Source organism: Pleurodeles waltl, chromosome 1_2 (genome assembly GCF_031143425.1).
Source record: "Pleurodeles waltl isolate 20211129_DDA chromosome 1_2, aPleWal1.hap1.20221129, whole genome shotgun sequence".
Taxonomy (NCBI): Eukaryota; Metazoa; Chordata; class Amphibia; order Caudata; family Salamandridae; genus Pleurodeles; species Pleurodeles waltl.
Genome location: NC_090437.1, coordinates 1,230,320,749 through 1,230,343,024, shown reverse-complemented (window position 1 = coordinate 1,230,343,024; position 22,276 = coordinate 1,230,320,749). Strand labels below are relative to the sequence as shown.

General features: G+C 45.8%; 1 protein-coding gene across 2 annotated transcripts in view; it reads left to right on the top strand.

The window, feature by feature from the left end:
* Positions 1–22,276, top strand: part of IMMT (inner membrane mitochondrial protein) — a 300,472-nt gene that overhangs the window by 238,032 nt on the left and 40,164 nt on the right. The gene's annotated exons all lie outside the window — the stretch shown is intronic.

Genomic DNA, 22,276 nt, shown 5'->3' with positions numbered 1-22,276 from the left:
CATTGAAGACGCACCATGAAGAAGGAGGTTGACATCGAGGAGAAGGTCGATGCTGAGGAGTCTGTTGATGTCAAAGAGAAGGTTGACCTTGAGGAGTCTGTCGGCATTGAAGCGTGGGAGGATGACGGCAAAGAGTATATCAATGTCAAGGACATCACAATAGGAGGACATTATGATCAAGATTACAGACAAGAATCAGACATCATTCATGTTACTTTACTTCTGCTTCTACAGGAAGATATTCACCAACTGTCAGACTCACCGCCACCACCACGAGTTTCCCCGGTGGATGATATCACCACTTTCCAAGAGGTACTGGTGAGAGGAGCTGCGAAGCTCAACACACCGATGCCCTTCACAACCCCTTGCACGTCAGTCATATTTGAGATGCTTCATCATCGCTCTGCATCACAACCTCTCCTCCCATTGGTGCTGGGCCTCTTAGAACCAGCAATGGAACTATTCCTGACTCCAGACTCAGCCAAGTCTGCTCTATCCAGGCTGCAGAAGAAATATAGACCTCCTGAGCAGGATCCTCTGTTTCTCTGCTTCGACCCAACTCTAGATTCTGTGGTTGTGTTAGCGGTCAAGAAACCACATGCTACCACTCCTTCCTCTTTTGTACCACCTGACAAGGAGAGCTGGAAGCTGGACTCCGTAGGCCGCAAAGAATGCAGTACAGCTGTAACAACTATGAAAGCAGCAAGTGCATCGGTTCTTCTAGGAAGTTACAATAGAGCCTTTTACGATGATCTTCCCAGAGAAAGACAGGAAGATTTCCTAGAGGTCGTCAATGAAGGAATGATGGTCTCCAATCCGATCATTAGTGTCGCAGCTGACTCCTCCTTGCTAGCGGCACATGAACACTGTCATAGAGTGGCTTTGTGCAGGCATTCCTGGCTTAAACTCACGGCCCCCAAAAATGTAGACTCAACAAAGAATCATGAATCTGCCATTTTCAGGATCTACACTCCTTGGCAGCCACACAGAAGATGAGATGGCTCAGATGAAATCCAAAGTGGAGACTCTCAAGGCAGTCGGCCTAGAAACACAGAAAGAACAGAAGTGGCATCACAAGCCCTACTAGTGGCATTTTTACTCCCAGAGGGTTCAAAACCCTCACTGGTATCAAGGTGGCCAGCAGTCCCATCAGCAGAGACCTTGCTGCAACAGCACCATAAGCAACCTAGAGTTAGGAAACAACCAACAGCCTGCTTAAGATGGAAAACCCACCACAGGCTCAAAACCATGAATCTTTCCCCCTCTCCCATTACCCACTCTGGTAGGGGGACGCATTTCTTATTTTCTGGGAGAGTTGCAAAACATCGCTAAAGACACCTGAGTGCTAAATTTGGTTCAAAATTAGTATTTTCTCATGTTCTCAAGTCCTCCACCGCATATACCACAAAAGCCATCCAATCAACGTCTACAGGTGCGGCAATCGGAGGTCAACATCCTTCTCCAGAAGCAGGCAGTGCAGTCTGTTACTCTCATACAACATGCAATAGGCATTTACTCTTGATACTTTCTGGTAAAGAAGAAAGGCCCCAAGAACTAGTTCAGACCCATTCTTGACTTGAAATTGGCCAGTAAATGGATTTGGCAAGAGAAGTTTCGAATACTATCACTACATCAGATCTATCTCCAGGTACACCAGAGACAATGGCTCTGCTCCATAGACCTTCCGGATGCATACTTCCACATACCAATAGCCAGGAAGCATCGCAAGTTCTTGAGGTTTGTGGTGGGGTCAAGACCATTACCAATACGAAATGCATCCATTTGGCCTCAAGTCAGCACCCAGAACATTGGAGTTGAACATCAAAGTGCATGGCGGTGGTAGCTGCCCACCTAAGGAAACATTGAGTCTTGGTCTACACCCTGCCTAGATGATTGACTCATCAAGGCATCAAATCTTAAAGAAACCCATCTTCATTACCAGTGGACAGGTGATCTCCTTCAAAAGTTAGGGCTCCATATCAGCCACACCAAGTCAATGTCTACTCCTATTCAGAAGCTGCATTATTTGGTGACCTTCATAGACACCAATCAAGGAAGATTGTGTCCTTTGGAGAAGAGATTATCGATGAGATCAGTGTCCTCTCTCCTCGGCTCAGTGGCTTTATGCATCTTCCTAACTCCCACTGCCCATATCTGTATGAGTCCTCTCCAAAATGTCAATGGGAACAACTCGCAGGCAATTGGGAGGACAGGATCACGTTCTACCCCCATTCATCGCAATGTCTAAAATGGTGGTGCTATCCAAAGAATCTGCTTTGAGGTATGCCCTTCCATCAGGAGGTCCCCTCCCAGACCATAGTAACAGATGCCTTGTTACTAGGATGGGGAGCACACATGGATCACCTCCAGATCAATCAATCAGTCCTATTTATAGAGCGCAACTACTCACCTGTAAGGATCTCAAGGCGCTGAGGGGGTCGGACGTCTGTGCTTCAGTTAAAGGGCCAGGTCTTAAGGTCCTTCTTGAATTGAAGCAATGATGGTGACTGCCTGAGATGAAGAGCAAGGTGTTCCAGATGTTTGCCACAAGGTAGGTGAAGGATCTTCCTCCGGTCGTGGTCTTCCATATGCGGGGTACGGTGGCTAGTGCCTGTTGAGAGGAGAGGTCTGGCTGAGGAGTACAATTTGATGCAGTCTAAGGAGGATGGTTTCAGAAAGAGATGACGTACCACATCAGTCTTCTCGATGTGGTACGTCATCCCTTCTCAGTCTTCTCGAACTTTGTACAGTTCACCTGGAGCTTGAACTTTTTCTTCCCTTATTCACAGCCAGATTCCTGCTTGTTCAGATGGACAACTTACTGTTCAAGAACGTGGACCAAACAATCTGCCAGGAAGATGTCATCCTTCTTTATCTACTCTGTTTGGCAAAGTCTGGCATACAATTCCTTTCCATAAAAGTTCATCTAACAGCTCTTACTGCCTACAGAAAATGTCCTTCACTAACCTCTTTTTTCAAAATGCAAGTCATAAAAGACTTCTTAGAGGGTTTAAAAAAGGTTTTTCCTCCCATAAGGCGCCTATCTCCTCCGTGGGTGCACTATATAGTACATTCACACCTCACACAGGTTCCTTTTGAGCCCATTCACAAATCCTCCTTGCATAACCTCTCGTGGAAAACTGCTTTCCTCTGTGCAATCACATCAGGACGTGGGGTTAGCGAAATCCAGGGGTGTGTTCATGAACCTTACACCGTCTTCCATTCCAATAAGATAGTAATGAGGACTCATCCGAAATTCCTTCTAAAGGTGATTTCTGGTTTTCATGTTAATCAGACAATTACCTTACCAACCTTCTTTCAGCCTCCTCACACTCCCGTAGAAAGAACACTCCATTCCCTTGACGTGAATATTAAAGTTTTACATAAACAAATATGAGATTTACTAAGGTCGGACCAACTGCTTATCAACTATGGTCCATTCCGCACAGGTCTAGCTACTTCCAAACAATCTATCTTCTGATGGATAGTATCCTGCATTTTTTTAATGCTACCAGAAAGCCAACAAGACCTTATCAGCTAGACCTAAAACACGTTCTACTAGGGCTATAGCCACTACTACCGCATTAATGACAAATGTCCCTATAGCTGAAATTTGCAAAGCAGCTACATGGAGATCTCTCTACACATTTACCAAGCATTATTGCTTAGGCTCGGATGCTAGAATAAATGCTCCAGTAGGACAGGCCTCCCTCAGAAATGTATCTGCTTGAATGGCTAGATTAGTTGTTCCTCTCTTTTCCACCTCCCTTAGTGGAGAGGAGCTTGCTACTCTATTAATTGCTCATGCCTATCAATGGAGATCCCCTGAGAGAGAAGGAAAGGTTTCTTACCTGAAATCCCAGTTATCTTTTAGGGGACTCTCCATTGAAGTCATAAGAAACCCTCCCGCCTCCCCGGTGGAGATGACCGAGGCGATTACGGGATCTACCTATCACACACACACACATGTCGTCAAAAAGAACTGAAGCAACTGCCACCGGCTGGGCATGATGGGATACTGGTGGTCCCAGGGTCCTTTAAGGTGCAGGCACTGTTTTAAACTCACATAATAAAAGCACTGGCTCCTGAGCTGGAGCAGCGTCCCTTCTGTGCACTCACAAATACCTCTGTTGAGGTTAAAACTCATATATGTTTTTCGATTCCATGACATATGTTACTTCATTAGTTGAATATTCTCCAATCATCTAGCGCTTCGATGCTCTTTGTGAGCCGGAATGCGCTCTATAAATCTAACATAAATACATACATACATTTATTGTGGTTTAATTTCTCGTTACAATGACAAACTTTCCATGCAAATTCAGTATCGTCATGAATCTTGATTCAACAATCAAACTGAAAAACTCCGATACATTTCGGGTTCCTGTCCATGTTCAGGGGAAATATCTTTCTTTATAAACGCTTCCTCATTGCCACATAGTAACCTAAGATGCAGTCACTATACCATCTCTAATTCAAGAGTACGTCAGTTACACCCTTTTGTATCTCCCCAGTGTTTTTTCCCCCCAGTACCGTGCAGTTGTTGAATTTACCACACCAATGGTCAGAGGGTGATACCTCCGTTCACCCTTAAAAGAATTTGAAAGGCGGTTACTGGTCTTAATTGTGACAAAGGTAGTGTGCTGTCCATTTTTTGTATTTAAACTCACATGACAGCTTATAGGGCTACACTATCCTACTAACTTTTATCTCTTTACTTTTACGAAAAGGATTTGTGAAAAAGTTTTAAACTGTTAGCTTTGAATTTATATATTACCTAGTGACAGTAGCCACAAGTTAATTATAGTTGGGACCTATTTTCTATAGAAAAAGCATTTTGTTTTGCCAATAACTTTGTCGCCGTTTGATGAATCTTCACAAAATGTTCCAAAACACAATGGTGGTCGCTTCAGCTGCTGTCTAGACCAGTGGTTCCCAACCTGTGGTCCGCGGACCCCCAGGGGTCCATGGCACATTCCCAGGGGATCCACAGGCCTGGGCTGGGAGGAAGGCACTTCTCCAGCTGGGGCATCTGACAAACAGCGCGCGCGTGTTTTCATATTTATTACTTCCGTTGTTGAGCAGTTTTAAACGCACTGCAAAGCTCCTTGTACTGCAAAAATAAAAGCTCAAGCTAACTCAAGTGATTAATGTATCTGCTGGAGAGAGATGGGAGTCTTGTGCAGTGGCAGTTTTGACTCAAAGGTAGCGCAGATGGTTAATATGCCTGCTGCAAAGAATGTGTATCATGCAAAAAACAGTATTTTATGTGCATGGCACAGTGGGTTACTGCATTTGTCACAGAGATTCTTTTGTTACTATGCAGTTTATAATCGTAATCTAGCACAGTGAGCTGTGAACTGCCATTAAAGAACTGCATGCAAACCGCATGGCACAAATTAGAATGTTGTTTTTTCCTTGTCTTTCATTTTCCTTATGCTGCTAAAAAGGTTTGCTTGTGTAGAAATACATTCTTATTGCTAACGCAGTGCTTAATTTGTGCTTGTTGTTTCCAGTGCTGAGCACCAGCACTTATTTTTGCGGGCCGGGGCTTATTCTTTTGTCTCAAGCATTTGCTGCGAGCAAAAGACACATATGGGAAAGACGGAGGAAGGGAAGAGTGAGCTGAAGTGGCAGGGAGTGGCTTTATTTGGATTGAAGAGTCTGAGATGGCTTTCAGTATTCCATGTACCCACATTTAATTGCACTAGGCACGTGTTTAAAAGGAGGGCTTTGGGCACCGGCACGTTTTTATTTACAAATTAAGCACTGCGCTAACGTCATCGCTAATCACTGTGCTGTGTTCTGAATCCTAAGTTTGTTTCTTTTCCGGACCAAGCACTCTTAGAAAATGCCTACCAGTGTGGATGACATGTGAATCCTACACCTTGTAGTCCCCTGTAAAGTGCCCTGACACCCTACAGTGGTATGAGAGGTGCTATAAAACAAATGAAGTACATGTGACAGAGTGGCTAGGGAGAGATGAGAGGCCCTTATGGTTTACTTCCTTTCCCCTTCACTTATTTATGTGAAAAAGCTTTCTCAGATCTTGCATACCTAAAAAATAAAAACAGAAATCACTCCGGAAATGTAGAATCTGACCTGAGGATTCACCTTTCCTAATTAAAACCCAACATTGAAAAGGTAGTTGCCGAGATGCAGCGCCAACCTTCCCAATAAAATGTTTCGATTTTTTCAATATAAAAGAATTTTATCTGTCATCATCAAAATACTTTATTCGATTTAATTCAATCATAAAAGCAAAGAATACATACTAATAACATTAATCAACAATCAAAAAGAATAAAGAAAACACAAAATAAATGAAGCCATACAAAAAAAGAAAATAAAAACCATATAGCAGATTACATTACAAAATATTAAACGAGTTCTAGTAAGAAGCAGTATAAAATCAGTAAAACAATATATTTAAACACATTTTATCTGTCATAATTTGACTATTTGTTTGGTGTGTACTTGTTATATTTTTTGTGAATTACTGTTTTAATATTTGAAAATTAAATCGTACAAGTTGCTGGGGGTCCCCGGCTTCCAGTAATGATTCATTGGGGGTCCTCAGGAGTCAAAAGGTTGGGAACCACTGGTCTAGACAGTTTTGGGGTGATCCGTCAAGCAGGGGCCGCTAAATAGGAGGGGGGGGCGGGTCAAAACACATTTTCCCCATTCATTTGTCCATGCGATTTTGAACAGCAATAGCGCCGAAACCACTGGACAAAATTACACAACATTAGGCAGAAAGGTAGCTCTTGATCCAGAAAGAGGCCTTTTTGTTATTTGGTGGAAATCCATTCAGTATTTTTCTAGTTATTAAATGAAAACAAAATGTGTATATATAGGTCACGCAGATCCTCCTTGGATTTGAGGAAAAGCATGGCCCTGATTGCTTGGCCGCAACCTGACAGGAAAGTTTTGACTGCCAATTTTTCTGCATTGCCTGAAGGGGGGGTAAACACTTATAAGGGTTGAGGATACAGGTATCCTGACCCCATAGGACACATGGGTAAAAAAATTTCTTTGCTTTCTGGCCAATCCGCAGATTTGAGGGTCCTACTCAGATCCTGGGGAAAAGCAAGGCCCTGGTTGGCTTGCTGCAACCTGACACAAATATTAACGTGTGTGTTAAAAAAACATAGAAATTCACTGAAAAAAAACAAGGGTTACAGGAACGTTATAGTTACCCATACAAAACCATAGCTATTTAGCAGTTGTAGTTATACTTAAAGTTATACTTATCTGAATAAACTATAACTTGTGCCGGAAAGTAACTTTAGGCCATGAGTTATGGTTTCTTAACCTAGGTATAACTATAAATATAACGATAACTGCTGAATTTCTAAGGCTTTGTATGGGTAAAATATCAACCTAAATATAACATCCCTGTAACCTTGAATTTTTTCAGTGATTATGCGCACACACCACACACACCACACACACCACACACACACCACACACACACCACACACACACCACACACACACCACACACACACCACACACACACCACACACACACCACACACACACCACACACACACACCACACACACACACCACACACACACACCACACACCCACCACACACACACACACACACACACACACACACACACACATACACACACACACACACATATATACACACACAAATATAATTACCTAGTGGTGGTAGCCACTAGGTAGTTATAGTTAAGGCCATGTTTCCATAGAAAAAGCGTTTATTGACTTCCCTATCTTTGGCATGTTTGATGAAATTTCCCAAAATTTCCCAAACAAAAGTGTGCCGTTGATTCTTGTTGCGCATGGGACATGTTGGGGTGATTCGTCAAGCGGGGGCTGAGGAAAAAAGGGAGGGGGGGGGGTAAAAAAACATGTGTTTTCCATGTTAAGTCCTATAGGAGTTTTGAACACGACTACAGTCCAAACTGCTGGACGAAATGACACCAAATTTGGCAGAAAGCTAGATTTTGTTCTGCAGATTGTGCTTTTGGTTATTTGATGTAAAAGTAGTTTTTGAGATATTAAAGGGAAAATAAACTTGTATGTCTATGGCCGCGGATCCTCCCTGACGCGGTCACGAATAATAAGAGCTCGTGCACGAAGCTGCAGAGCTCTGATTGGGTGCCAACACTTCAAACTAGAAAGTGTTGGCAGCCATCTTGGGACTCTGCTTCCAGGGACACCCTGACCCCTCGCTTAGCTCTGGTGCTGGGTTCCCAGGGGTAGCCCGCCAGGGCAAAAAAGCACTTTTTTCTTTTTAAGAAAAGAACATATTGCTGCAGACTCGTGATTGCACAAAGTGACTGCAAAAATGTAAAAGAAACAAAAAACAAGTGTGGGCTCCCGACTTTGTTTTTATGAAGCCACCAAGTGTGTCAGGTCCCGGGGGCATTGAAATTTTGAATGCGGGGAGGGGTTTTGTGGTCAGCGCCAAACAACCCCTCCAAGTCCTCTCTACCTCCCCATCCTCGACTCCTCACTATCCATGACCCAGCAAGTCAACTTCATCTCCTCCTCCTCCTTCAACACCCTGCGCATGCTCCGAAAGTTCTACATATGAATTCCCATGGAAACCAGAAGAACAGTCACCCAAGCCCTCGTAAGCAGTAAACTGGACTACGGCAATGCCCTCTACCCAGTTACCACGGCCAAACTCCAGAAAAAGCTGCAACACATCCAGAACACCTCCACACGCCTCATCCTGGACATCCCCCACCACTGCAACATCACAGGCCATGAGAGACCTGCACTGGCTCCCTGTCAACAAGAGAATCACCTTCAAACTCCTCACCCATGCTCACAAAGCACTGCACAACACTGGACCAGAATACCTCAAGAGACAGCTCTCCTTCTACACCCTGACCCGAGAGCTCCACTCCGAAGCCCTCGCAACCGTCCTACGCAGAACTACAACTGGCAGCAGATCTTTTTTGCACCTCGCTGCTAATACGTGGAACACTCTTCCCACCCACCTGCGTCAGACGAAGGACCTCCTTACCTTTAGGAGTCTTCTCAAGACCTGGCTATTCAAACAGTAGCAGTGCAAACTCCCCCCCCCCCAGCCCCTTGAGACCGTCACGGGTGAGTAGTGCGCTTTACAAATTCCTTGATTGATTTCACCTTGGAGCTCTACTTCATCCAAAGCTAGCGGATATTTTTCCAGTATTGTACACCTTGTTCGGACCCCAGACTTGGCTACATACACTCCTACTTCTCCTGAACAATCTCCATCAGTAATCACGCCAGTTGATGACATTATCTTTCATGAGGTACCAGTAAGACATCCCTCCCATCAGTGTGAGTAAGGTTGGACACTTGATACTAGGACAGCTCCTAAACCTTTGTTGACTCTAGGTCTGGGGTTTCGAGGTATGGAAGAAGATTCATTTTTGACTGGCCGTTATAAAGGCAGTTACCCCAAACCCACTGAGGTATAGACCACCTCAACAAAACACTAAATTCCTCAGGGTAGGCCCTAAACTATACTCATTATTATGGTGGTAAGACAAAAACACATCCACTCTTGAGTCAGCTACTCCTCCCTAAAGAGAAAGTACAACTTTTCCTTGCAAAAAACATGTGGCACAGCATCAACCTCTCCTAAGAATGCAGCAGCGCTGCTGTAGAGTAGTCACCAGAAATCTGGTATGGAATGAAATCCTCTATGGAAGATTTGCCAGACACCAACAAGATTGCTTCGAGATGGTTATTGAAAGTTCTCCAGATGTGGCTTGTGGCGCGTTGAAGGGGCGGGACTGTGCGTGGCTGGGATTCATTTAGAAAAAGGAAAAAAAACTGATTCCCGCTGCCACCACGGCAATGCTCCTCTGCCTCCACTGAAGCTGCATGCAGGCACAGGCTCCCAGCCTGCCCTACGGCCAATCCGAACGCTGCTGTCATGCTGCTGGCAGCATGACAGCAACTATTGGATTGGCCCCAGCGCCAAGCCAAGGGTGCTTGGAGGCAGAGTGGGGGTCTCTGCCTGCTGTCTCCAACCCAGTGACACAGTTCCAAGTTGGCGAGAGCACAGTGCCCATGTGTGCTTGGCCGTCCCGAGACAGGTGGCCAAACATACATGCGCACTGAGGGGAGTGCTGTGCACTGCCCCCTCCATGCTAGTCATAGCCCATGGCCCCACCCCTTTTACAATAAAACAATAATAAACATAGTTAATTATAATTTTATTGTAAAAGTTTTGCAGCTGCTCCTGCTGGCTAGAAGAGGGTGTGGGGAGGGGGGGAAGGGTGGAGCAGGGAGTAACGCTCCTCTGCCATAGCAGAAGAGCCGTGCCTGCTATCCTCCAAACAGGTTATTAGTGCTGCTGTGGACTCATCCTAACTCTGGCACAGAATACTGCCATGGCATCCCTCTGAGCAGGACTTTGTGGGTAAAGCTGTCCAGTATAAAACACGAAGCACTGCTCAAAATAGCCACGCTCCCTTTCAATGGATCAACTCCCAATGAACAATTGGAGTTCCCAATGGATCAATTCTCCACAAAAACAAAACGGGAAGCTGATCCATTATGAATTCCAGTATGATGATCTCCTGATACGGAATTTGAAGGAGGTTACATTGAATATAACAAAAATGGCTATATGATTTTATCTCAACTTATAAAATGTCCTTAATTTGAAGCCTTGAAAAGGATGTTTTTACCTTGAAACACGTGTTAGTTGTGTGGCTTTTCCCTCTGGAGTTTGTGAAGATTCAAATTTAAAAGATAATTACATAAAATGAACTATTGAAGAAATTGTAGTATAGAATTTTTAATTTATAGATTGAGTAAAGAGAATTGGAATAATGATATAATTCAACTCCATTGGAGCTTGAATGGATTGTGGAAACACACCATTGGGGTTATGGTGTTGGAGGTTTAGTGCTCTGAAATGATGATTCCTAGTCTCAGTAAATGGTTATCTGAATTTGGAAGAAGGCAAGGCTTTCAACTAAAAGGGAGTTTCAAGACGAACAGTAGTTTTGGATAAAGGAGGTATTGCGAAACATTTGAATAAACATGGAGAGTTGACAAGTGACTTATTTACAGAAACAAGGAGAATCAAGCATGAAAGCAAGGAAACAAACCGAAAAGCCTTAAAGATTCGTTCATCAAACTGGAGAGACTGTGTAAGCATGAGTCATCAAAGTGGTGGGACTCGATGATATTGATTAACTGGATTCAAAGGGCCTAAGAATAAACGTTTTGAAAGAGCAAATAAGTTGGAAAATAAGTTAAAGAAGACATCTAGGGATCTTAACAGGATGTTTATAGATCAAGCTAAATAGGGAGATAGAGGGGACAAGACAAGAAATCTTAGCTCTAAATTGTCCAGTAAATACAAAGAAGAATTACAGTATATTGGACAAAGTAATGTTGAACTATTGAGAGGAAATTAGAATAGGGAAAAATGATCACATGGTGAGAGAGACTTTTTATGAGACCTCCAACAGTGACTCAAAAATCAGTGATCTTTAAGACAGGCAAATGAGAAGACTTTAACCCTAACAAGCTAGGTGACACAGCTACTGAGATGATGCAGCGACCAGAATCTCCTAACAGGAGTATTCTTCCAAAAGAAAATTCCAACACAGACCATAGTGATGGATGCCGGGGCGTGGCCAGGTCGGCTAACATGGCGGACGCTCAATCAGCCAGCTCCGCATCGGCCCAACAAATATCCTCCACTGCATGCCCCATCAGGGCCCAGATCCTGACCCTGCAAGACCGCAGTGCAGGGCAGAAGCCGAATCAACTTGTTCACTCCGAAGTGCCAGGGAAGCGGGCCGTGGCCGACTGAGAGGAGGTGGTGCTGGCGGGAGGGCCTGCATCGGTCAGACTGGCATGCCGAGCGGAGGTGGAGGCCCTGAGTAGGGGGCCCAGGAGGCTGGTGACGAGGCAACCCTGTGGATCTGGGCAGAGTGCTTGGCCGGGGACTGCATGTGCGACCTTGTGGCCTAGCCTGGGCTGAGGAGAGTCGTGGTCTGGCCTGGTCTAGGTGAAACACATCAGGGGGAGGGCTGGACCTGCCTGTCCTCTCCATTGCCCACAGACCGTTGAGAGAGGAGTGGCGGACTAGGTGGGGGACACCGGGGAAGGAGCAGACCTGCAACCTCCTGTCTCCCCACCCCCACCATAGTCACTGATCGAGCAGGAGCAGAGCGCGACACCATGACGAGCTTTGCCCTGCCTGGTGGCCAGGGGAGCCCTGAAGGGGTGCTGCTGCGGGACCCCGGTGTTGGCTGCTTGCCTGGTTGATGGCCCAGCAGGCGGAGAGAGACAGGTAGTGAACGGAGGTGAGCAGCAGTGAGAACCCGGGCCGGGAAGGCGGCTGAAGGATGAGTGGCCTTGCAGAGAGGCGTGGGGGAGTCGCTGGGTTGGGAGGGCCACCTGATACGTTCACTGCCATCGCCCCCCCCCCCCCCCAGGGTTGATAGGCGGAGGAGCTAACGTTGGTGGCAAGAGACCAACCCCACTTCTCCCACCTCGAACACCCCCCTCCTCTTTTCAGGTCCCTGGGGGACTGGTGAGCTGTGGTGACCAGGGTCAGAATTAAGCCCACACTCTCCACTGGTGCATTTTAGGCAGGACCAGACAACCTGCACAGGAGAAGACACTACAATATAAGATAATGACCGGGGAGGCTAATTGAACGAAAGGAGCCTCGTTCATAGCTGTACTGTTATGCTACGCAAGACCCGGCCTCACCGTGCCGTTGCAGGAGGCTCTGGGGAAAGATAGTCGTCCTTAAGCCCACTGGGAACAGACTGGGGCTCCCCTGGGAACTCTCTAACTGCATTGTGGATGACTACATAGGGCAGACATAGGGCCGAACCACAAGGACAGCAATGAGCGAGCGAAATGGCGCAGTCAGATATGATAAACCCCGTCCCCACCTCACTCCAGGCTACCCTGGATTCTTATCTTTGGGGCTATTGAGGACACCAAAACAATGCTGCAACGTGAAATAGGCCAGGTCTCGGTTGAATTGGGCCTGTTGACACCTGATCATCTGAAGCTAGCTGATAGGGTCCGGAACACCAAAACCACACTCACAGACTTAAACCCATCTCACCAAGAGATGAAAGCCCAAATGGTACAATTGACTGAACGTGTCCATTGGTTGGAGCGCAGAGTGAAGGATGCGAAAGGCCAAAATTGAAGAAATAATGTACGCATTATTGGTCTTCCGGAGGTGTCCTACCTGGAGCAGTGGATGAGGATGGAGGTGGCTCCGGAGCGGCTCACTGCCTTTTTTGCGTTAGAGAGGGTGCACAGAGTGTCAATGAGGCTGCTGGCCCCAGGCCGCCCCGTGCACAGTTGTGGCCAAATTAATACATTACAGAGACAGAGAAATACTGCTGCAACATGCCAAAGAGGCTGGACCTTTCAGGGTGGCTAACAGAATGGTGTCCCTATTCCAAGACTTAACAGCTGAGGTACAGGCCAGACGGGCCTCTTACACAGAGGTGAAATGAGCGCTTCAGGAGGAGGGCATCCAGTATTTGCTCTTGTTCCCAGCCAACCTGCGGGTAATAATGAATAACACACTCTTATACTAAACATTGGAGGAGGTTTGGGCCCGGCACAGACACCATCACCAAAAAGGGAAAGCTGACCCAGCGGAAACGCAGGAGGTCTCCGAGGCCACGGGACCGCCCCCAACGTAGACCTGGACATACCCCGGCACAAAGTGACAATGACAGGAAGACGGCGCTGAAAGCAGCTGCATCCTTACAGAGCAACAAACTGACAAGAGAATCCAGCGGAGAAGAAAGCTACCAGCGAGCACCCTCCACTGACTCTGACTCACATCATACGGATGAGATCCCGATAGTTACCCCCACACCGTGGAGAAACTGGGCTGATAGATCTCTCATCACCATGGATCCTACAAACAGCCCCTGATGGGGAATTTTCCCAACTCAACAGGCGGCGGCGGCCATGTCTAAGGTTCTTGCCCACCCGCTAGTTGATGGCGAGATTACTACATGACCTGTTTCAGTTGTTAATTTTAACCTTTATAGTCTGGGCAGTTGGCGGTTGCTGGATTGCTCTGGGAAGTGGGAGTTGGGGATTGTTGTTGGAGCGTTACCAAATTGCGCAAGTGAGGTCAAATATTGCTGTTCTGACAAGGATCCAGGTGGACAGAGAACGAGGGAGGGAGATAGTGGGGTGCTGCCAATAGGGAAGACATGCACTTCACTCAGACCACAATTTACTATTATGGCTGATTACAAGCTGGTAACATGGAGTGTCCGGTGTATGGGGACTATCACTAAATGCCACAAGATCCTTGTGTATCTGAAGAGAAGAGGGGTCCATAAAGCATTACTGTAAGAAACGCACATCACCGCACTAAAGTCTGACGCAGATGGACGGGGCAGGTATAGGCCACCACATATTCTGCATTTGCATGGGACACTCTGATATGTTTAAGGGCTGGGGTTCCTTTCAAAGTCATAGCCGCTGATATAGAGCAGGACGATCATTACGTCCTGGTGGAGGGCAGAATGCACAGGAGGCATATCACCTTGGGATGTATTTATGCGCCCAACCAGGACCAGATCCTATTCCTGCATACCCTCGCAAGCCGATTGGCTAGATTCTCGGGGCAGACAGTTACTGGTGGGAGGGGACTTTAATTGCACTCTTAACACAGAGATGGATTGCTCTCTTCCCCCACTACCCGTGGCACACAGGACGACGAAGGGACTGACCGACTGAGTAACCCACTGGGGCATGGAGGATGTCTGGCGAATCCAGCACCCCCAAGATGGGGACTACTCATATTACTTGAGCCCTCATCACCTCCACACTAGAATAGACTGGTGGTATGTTCTAAGACTCTCAGCCCCGAGGTCGTGCACACCGAATATCTTGGCCGCACCCTGTCGGACCTGAGTCCGTTGCTGCTCACCTGGCACTGTGCAAGCGAAAGCACTCCAGTCCTACGTGGAGACTCCAGCCAGCATCTCTGGAAGACATGACTAATAGAGACTCCCTCAGGAAACACTTAACAGAACATATTAACATCAATAAGGAGTCCACCACAGCCCAAAGTATAGAAGGGGAGGCCTTAAAGGTAGTGACACAGGGACACTCTATCGGACAGACGGTGGGAATCCGGCGAACCCTTGAGCGTGACCTAACCTGGCTAGAGAGGGAGCTACATCATAGAGATAATGAACAGGGCACAAGTCAGGGGGGCGACAACGGCTGCTTAATACATGTGAGGCATATAATGAGACATTGGAAAGGCTGCGCTGCCACAATTATCGGAGGTACTTGGCTTCAATACATAAAGAGGAGGGTAAATCTGGTAGAATGTTAGCCTGGTTGGTGTGCCTTGGAAATGAGTGCAGTATGATCACAAGTCTCTGTGTGTCCGATTGGATGTGGGTATACTCCCCAACATACATTACAGACAGCCTGAGGATGATCTGCTGTGGACGTTGGGACACCAATTGCAGACACTGCCACTACGAACACTTGAACAGGCAGATAGGGACCCCCTGGGCAAACCAGTAACATTAGAGGAGCTTAAGGCTGCCATTAAACAACTGGCAGCAGGCAAAACACTGGACAGACTCCATGGAGTTCAATAAGTTATATGCAGACATCCTAACACCCAAATTGGTTGAACTGTACACAGAAGCGTACGACAAGGGTATTCTCCCAGAGACGATGAGGGAAGCACTAGTGGTCCCCTTGCCCAAAACTAAATCTAAAGAAGCCTCAATGACCGATTTCCGGCCTCTATCTATGCCTCTATGTATGCTGGACTGCGACTTCAAGATACTGAGCAAAACCACAGCTAACAGACTACTCCCTCACAACTCCCAAATGATGTATGAAGATCAAAATGGTTTTGTACCTGCACGCAACACATCTCTGACCCATAGATGTTTGTACTCACTTCTGCAGGTCCCTTATGATGTGCAACATCCTAATGCTGTGCTCCTTTCAATTGACTTGGAGAAAGCATTCGATTCACTGAGATGGGATTACCTGCAGGCGGTGATGATCAGGATGGGACTAGGAGGATGGAGCTACTATATAGTTTTCCAGTGGCAAGAGTGAGGACAGACAAGAAAATCTCAGAAGTCTACAGAATATTCTGAGGCACCAGGCAGGGCTGCCGTCTCTCTCCCCCCTGCTATTTGCCATAATTATTGAACCCCTCGCGGCTCAGTTCCATTTTTGCATTGACCTGTGTTAACTAAGATGCTGGACCCCAAGGTTCACCTCGTGACCCAGAGTACGCTACTAAAGGTGACCTTGACCTGTTAGCGACGGTGCCTGAGGTGCACTGGGGTGAAGGTCCCATACACCTCGAGCTGCCATTGACGATTGTACCTTATGGGGCCCCGGCCCACCCCTTTAAGGCAGGCCAAATGCAACCCTTGACGGAGGCAGGCGTGAAGACACTGGGGGACTGCTTCAGGACTGGTGTTCTAATGCTACTTGAGGAACTTGCTGCAGAGACTGGAATACTGCTGGGGCAATTTCTCACCTACCGAGTGTTGGTGTATGCTGTGAGGGATCTGTGGAGCACGGTGAACGCAGAGCCTGGCGTGCAGAAAATACTCCAGCTCTTACTGACAATGGAGGAGGGTACTCACTTAGTCGTCTGGCTCTACGGGGCCCTTAGCGAGCTGACTGAAGTTGCTGCAATAGCTGAGAACCAAATAGGAGACGACGCTGGGAGGGGAGGTAACAGACAGAGTGGCAGAGGGTGCTGGCCTACCCCTACAGGGTGTCCCGTATTTCATGATTTAAATACTCAGTATAATTATGTCCACAGAACGTACTTAACCCCCACAGACTTAGGACAATATACAGCGGGGAACCCAGGGGATGTCCCAGATGCAACACAACTGATCGAGACTTCGATCACATGACATGGGAGTGCCCTAGGCTGCAGCAGTTTTGGTGCCAGGCCCTGGGAACCTTAGTGGAGGTCTTAAACCGGCCCCTAACACTAGGCCCCTCTCACTGCCTAATAGGATTATTCCCCAGACCACCGCCAGTAAAGTTGGCAACAAGTTTTTGGATCTCGCTTTGGTATTGGCTAGGCGCAGATAGCTTTGGCCTGGAAATCCCCCACAGGTCCCACCCTGGCAGATGAAGTGGGATGTTATGAAGTTGGCACAGGCAGAGATACGTGTGTTCAAAATGGAGGAGGCAAGAGGAGTGTGTGCACCCCATTGCCCCCCCCCCCTGTGGTCTGAGGTGCTGGAGATGTGGGAGATGCAGGAGCGAGAGGACGGCCGGGAAGCGGAGGACAGGGTTCGTATAATCTGATTAATCCCGGGCCCAAACACTGAGTGGATGAGGTCTCAAGAAGGGGACACCTTATACATGCACCGCAGACACCAATCTACAGGAGCACCTGCGGAGGCTGATGGGTGGGAACTGCTTGGGGTATACTGCTGCGCAGTGCACCAGCTATACGTGCAGACTATGGATGCGCCCCATACCTAATTACAATGACCCTCCCCAGCTGCCGGAGCTTGTAAAGTCTAAAGACGCTGGCTCCACCTACTGGATACCCCCACCATACCCTGACTACCCTTACACACTTATGCAAAGAAATGTTCTTCAGGCGCTATGTTAAATGTTACTAGTTCTGTTTAAAAGTTTGATTGGTAACACCAAGTTAATGCTGAATAATGGATCTCAGATGTGATACCCCTAATGTAACGATCCATGGGTACATTCATGCTAAATGTCTCAATTGGACTTAATGTATGACTCTGAAACAGACATGGTCCCATTGTGGTACTTCCAAGAAGACAATAATTCTACTGGATATTGTATATGACGTAAATACCATGCTGTGTCTACACTGATTATGAGATGTAATGTCTTGAAAATACCAATAAACAAAGTTAATATATGCGGTGTTCTTTTCTGACAGTAATGCACATCTTAGGAAGCCACAACCAAGAAGTGAATTTTCTCAATTAACATCACTATAAAAATCAGAAATGGGTCCTGAACGAGGACGTTTCCCGAGCCATCTTTTGAGAAAGTTGATTCCCAACAGTAGATGTATTCTCCTGGGCAAGAAATAAAAAATACTGAGGCTTCACATCAAGGGCACCAAAAACAGAGCTCATCGGGCAATACCCTGTTGATTAATTGGACAACACCATTTGTCAACTCTTTTTTCCTCCAATCTCAATCATTCCTATGGTGAATGGTAAACTAAGCCAATCCAAGGTCAATGTGATATTAATAGCTCCAGACTGGCCGAGGAAGTGGTGGTACCCAGACCTGGTAGAGAGGTCACTCATACACTGCAAGAAACTACTTTGCAGATGAAATAGACCTGACCTTCAATTCTGTATTATCAATACATCACTTGTGTCTGCAGTCCTTCAATTTGGCTGTCAGGCTTCTGACATCAGAAAGAATAGACATCTGAGTCTTCCTGAAGAATGCATGGACATACTTAAAGAGGCGAAATGTCAATTGACAAGATCATGCTAGGCCCTCAGATTGAAGAGATTCTGTATATGGTGCTTCAGTAAGGACCGCTATCTTGTCTCCTGCCAGGAAGAAGCCCTACTTCCTTTCTTGCTGTATCTAGCCAAATCCAAATTACAAATCTCTTCCAAAAAATTGTGCTTGGTTGCTAAAACTTCGTATAGAAAATCACCACAGCAAGATTAATTTTCTAAGAATCCAGTCAGTAAAGATTTTCTAGAAGTACTTAAAACTATTTTTCCACCAGTAAAGATATATATGTGGTGGCGTAAGCTGTGTTTATTTTCCAGTGAATATTAAAAGATGATGGACAGGAGTTAAATCTATTTTGGTTTTCCGATTCCACTGGAATTAATGTCCAGTCAGTATGCTTCCTTGTTAAAAGGAAAAGTATATTTATTGAATGCACTATTAAATACTACGCTTTACGGTAGATGGAATTAACTTTGTTGATGCCCTCAAATCCTATTTCACCTCTAGTGGATCCTGAACACCATATTTAAAATACCTCCACCTATACCAGCCACGGTATCATAGTATAAAGGGGTGTCATTTTTATAAAAGGCTTGCCTACTAGCCCGTCATTCCAGGCTTTGAGGGATAACATGAGAGCGTGCCCCCTCCAGTTGTGTACTTTTGTGTGCGGGCTACCTGTGCTATTGAGAGTCCTGTGAATCCAAGTTGTCTCGTGGGGTGGTGGAAGCATATGCAGCTTTTGAGGTAGGTGGGGGCTTGTGATGTGTAATGCTTTGTGTGTGTGAATATATATATATATATATATATATATATATATATATATATATATATATATATATATATATATATATATATATATATATATATATATATACACAAACACATATATACACAAACACATATATATATAAATATATACACATATATTTGTGTGTGTGAGTGAGAGACAGACAATGTGGGCACGGTGAGATAGGTTGAGGACGAGTCATGCTGCTGTGTTCTGGACGGTTTGGAGCCTGTTCAGGAGATGTGTTGTGCACTCTGCGTAGAATGTGTTGGCCTGGACGTATCTGCTGGTGATCAGGGCCTGTGTTACTGTTTTCTTGGTGTTTCTAACGGTGCCACTTAAAGGTTTTTCATAGCATCCTTATGGTGTGGAGTAATCAATATAAACATTTGTTATTGGAATTGGCAATAAAGCCTTTGTATTCATAATAATCATCAACATGTTTGAGTATTTATACTCTCTCCAGACTACATAATGTAGCCATCTGATCAACCACAAGAGGTTCCTGCACTCCAGAGCCTACGAACAAAAATCCCAATTGAATTAAAACCTCCTCTGCTGGGGTCATCAATTCAATATCATTGGAGGAGCTTTTTGGTGGTGTCCTTGCCTCTCCTAGGTGCACTTTGAGAAGTAAAATAATTAAAACCAAGCCTACGCAGGTCATTATGGGTCACTCCAGCCGGAGCGCTGTGAATATTTAATGAGCGGCAAGGCAGCAATTTTTTTTATATATTTTTTTTTATATTGTGGGTGGCCTGGTATTGAGTCATTGGGGGTCAAAGGCCAAGCCTACTCCAGCGCTGCGGAACTGGCATGTATTCTATTCTTGCCTGCCCTGCAGCAGCAGCCAGGAACAACATTGATTTAAGTGAGTTTTTGGACCTACCTGGAACCCCACAACTTGAGCGTCATTGGGGGATGTGGGGGAAGCCCTAAGGCTCCTGTGGCCTCAGTCTGCTCCTTGCTCTTTGTGCATGTTCCAGGGAACAGCGTTGCATTGGGCCCCGGAGAATGGAGTCCCTGGAACCAAAAGTTAGTTTGGAGAGAGGGAGAAATACATACAGCACTCCATTTTTTCATTTTTTTGGGTTGGTCTCATTGGACTCCCATGGGATCGCAACACAAAAGAATTGTAACAATTTTGTCCCTTAGGGGGACCCTCTTGGATCTCCCCACAAGGACTAGGGAGGCAGGGTGTCTTTACCCTGCCCCCTTACATCAGTTTTTAAAAAACACATATTCACAACATCAGGACCAAGTCCAAGAGTCCTGTAATTCCGGCCGCAACATTTCTGTTCTTGTTGCAGCCAGCCAATCAGAGTGCTTGCTCCAAAAAGCCTCTGTAGCCATTCACAATGTTTGATATATTTTTTTCTTTTTACTTCAAGCTGAACTGTCAATATATCAATATATTTTGAACCTTAATTTCTCAAAATCTACCTAACGTTTACACAAAATAACAAAAAGCATGCTTTCTGGGTTAAAGATCTAGCTTTTTGCCAAGTTTTGTGTAATTCTGTTCTGCCGTTTTAGCTTTAAAGCTATCTAAAATTTCCTATGGAAGTTGCATCTGGAAATTTTGTTTTGGGACCCCCCTCCCCACCTTAGTACCTAAGCAGTGGCGACCACTGTATATAATTTCGTTAGATATCAGCTACCTTGACTACTTAACTTGCTACTCCTTCAATGCAGAAGAAAAGGTTACATACCTGTAGTGCTGGTCCTGCATTGTAGGAATCTACATTGAAATCCTAAAGGACCTGCACTCCTCCCTGACTGCTTTAATACTGGACATTGGTGTATATATAGATATTGATATAGAAAACGGGTGCTTAAGAGGTTGTTAAAGGGTCAAGCTTTAAGACCAGGCAAGTCAACTCCGTTGCCTCCACCTTCTTCCACACCCTCTGACTCCTACGAAAGATCGTCAGATGGATACCAACCGACTGCCGGAAAACTGTGACACATGCCCTTATCACAGGCAGACTTGACTACGGCAACGCCCTCTATGCTGGAACCTCCAAGAAAAACCTGAACAAGCTACAACAGATCCAGAATGCCACCGCCGGACTCGTCCTAGCCCTCCCCTGCCGAGAACACATCACAGAACACCTGAAAAACCTCCACTGGATCACCGTCGAAGAGACGATCAACTTCAATCTCCTAATACACGCCTACAAAGCCCTCCACGACGACAGACCCAACTACCTCAACAACTTTATCAACTGGTTCTCCCCTCCCACACTGCTCCGCTCGTCCCAACAGTCACTCCCCAACGTACCCCAAATTAAGAAGTCCTCGGCTGGAGGAAGATCGTTTTCATACCTGGCAGCAAATTGCCGGAACACCTTACCACTGCACCTCAGACAGTCGCCATCGCTGCCTCAGTTCAAGAAGGACCTCAAGACATGGCTCTTCAACTGATCTGTGAGGTTACCCCTCAGCGCCTTGAGACTCTATGGGCTAGTAGTGTGCTATACAAGACCGTGATTGATTGAAGCTCTTACTTTCTGTTTGTTCAGTCTAAATGCAACCGGCTGCATTTTATCTTCATGTTCTCTGCTGAAAGGAATTTTCTCTCCATCTGAATGTTGCAGTGCAGTTCTTTGAGTATAATCTGGAGAGGTATTTAGAATATTTGTGAAATAATGTGGCAGATATTTAAACAGAAATCTGAAACGGGACACGTTATTCTTTCCACACAATATTTATGTTTCCAGTGTTCTGGCAGTGATCCATGGGTTCTCAGTTATGCCACCATTCTTCAGATCTGTATATGAATTAATGGACAGAGACATTCTAGGATGCTGTTTCCATGGAAGAAAACATAGCAAAAAGGTGTTCCGGGGTCTGCACACTATATGGAATTATTCAAGTGTTTGACTTCAATGAGGACTCATAAAATGGAGAACCAGTCTAAAGGTACATAACCTTTTCTTGTCAACTTTACCTATGAGTAATGCAAATAATATTACAGGTTCCCTGCAAGTACTTTGGTGCTTC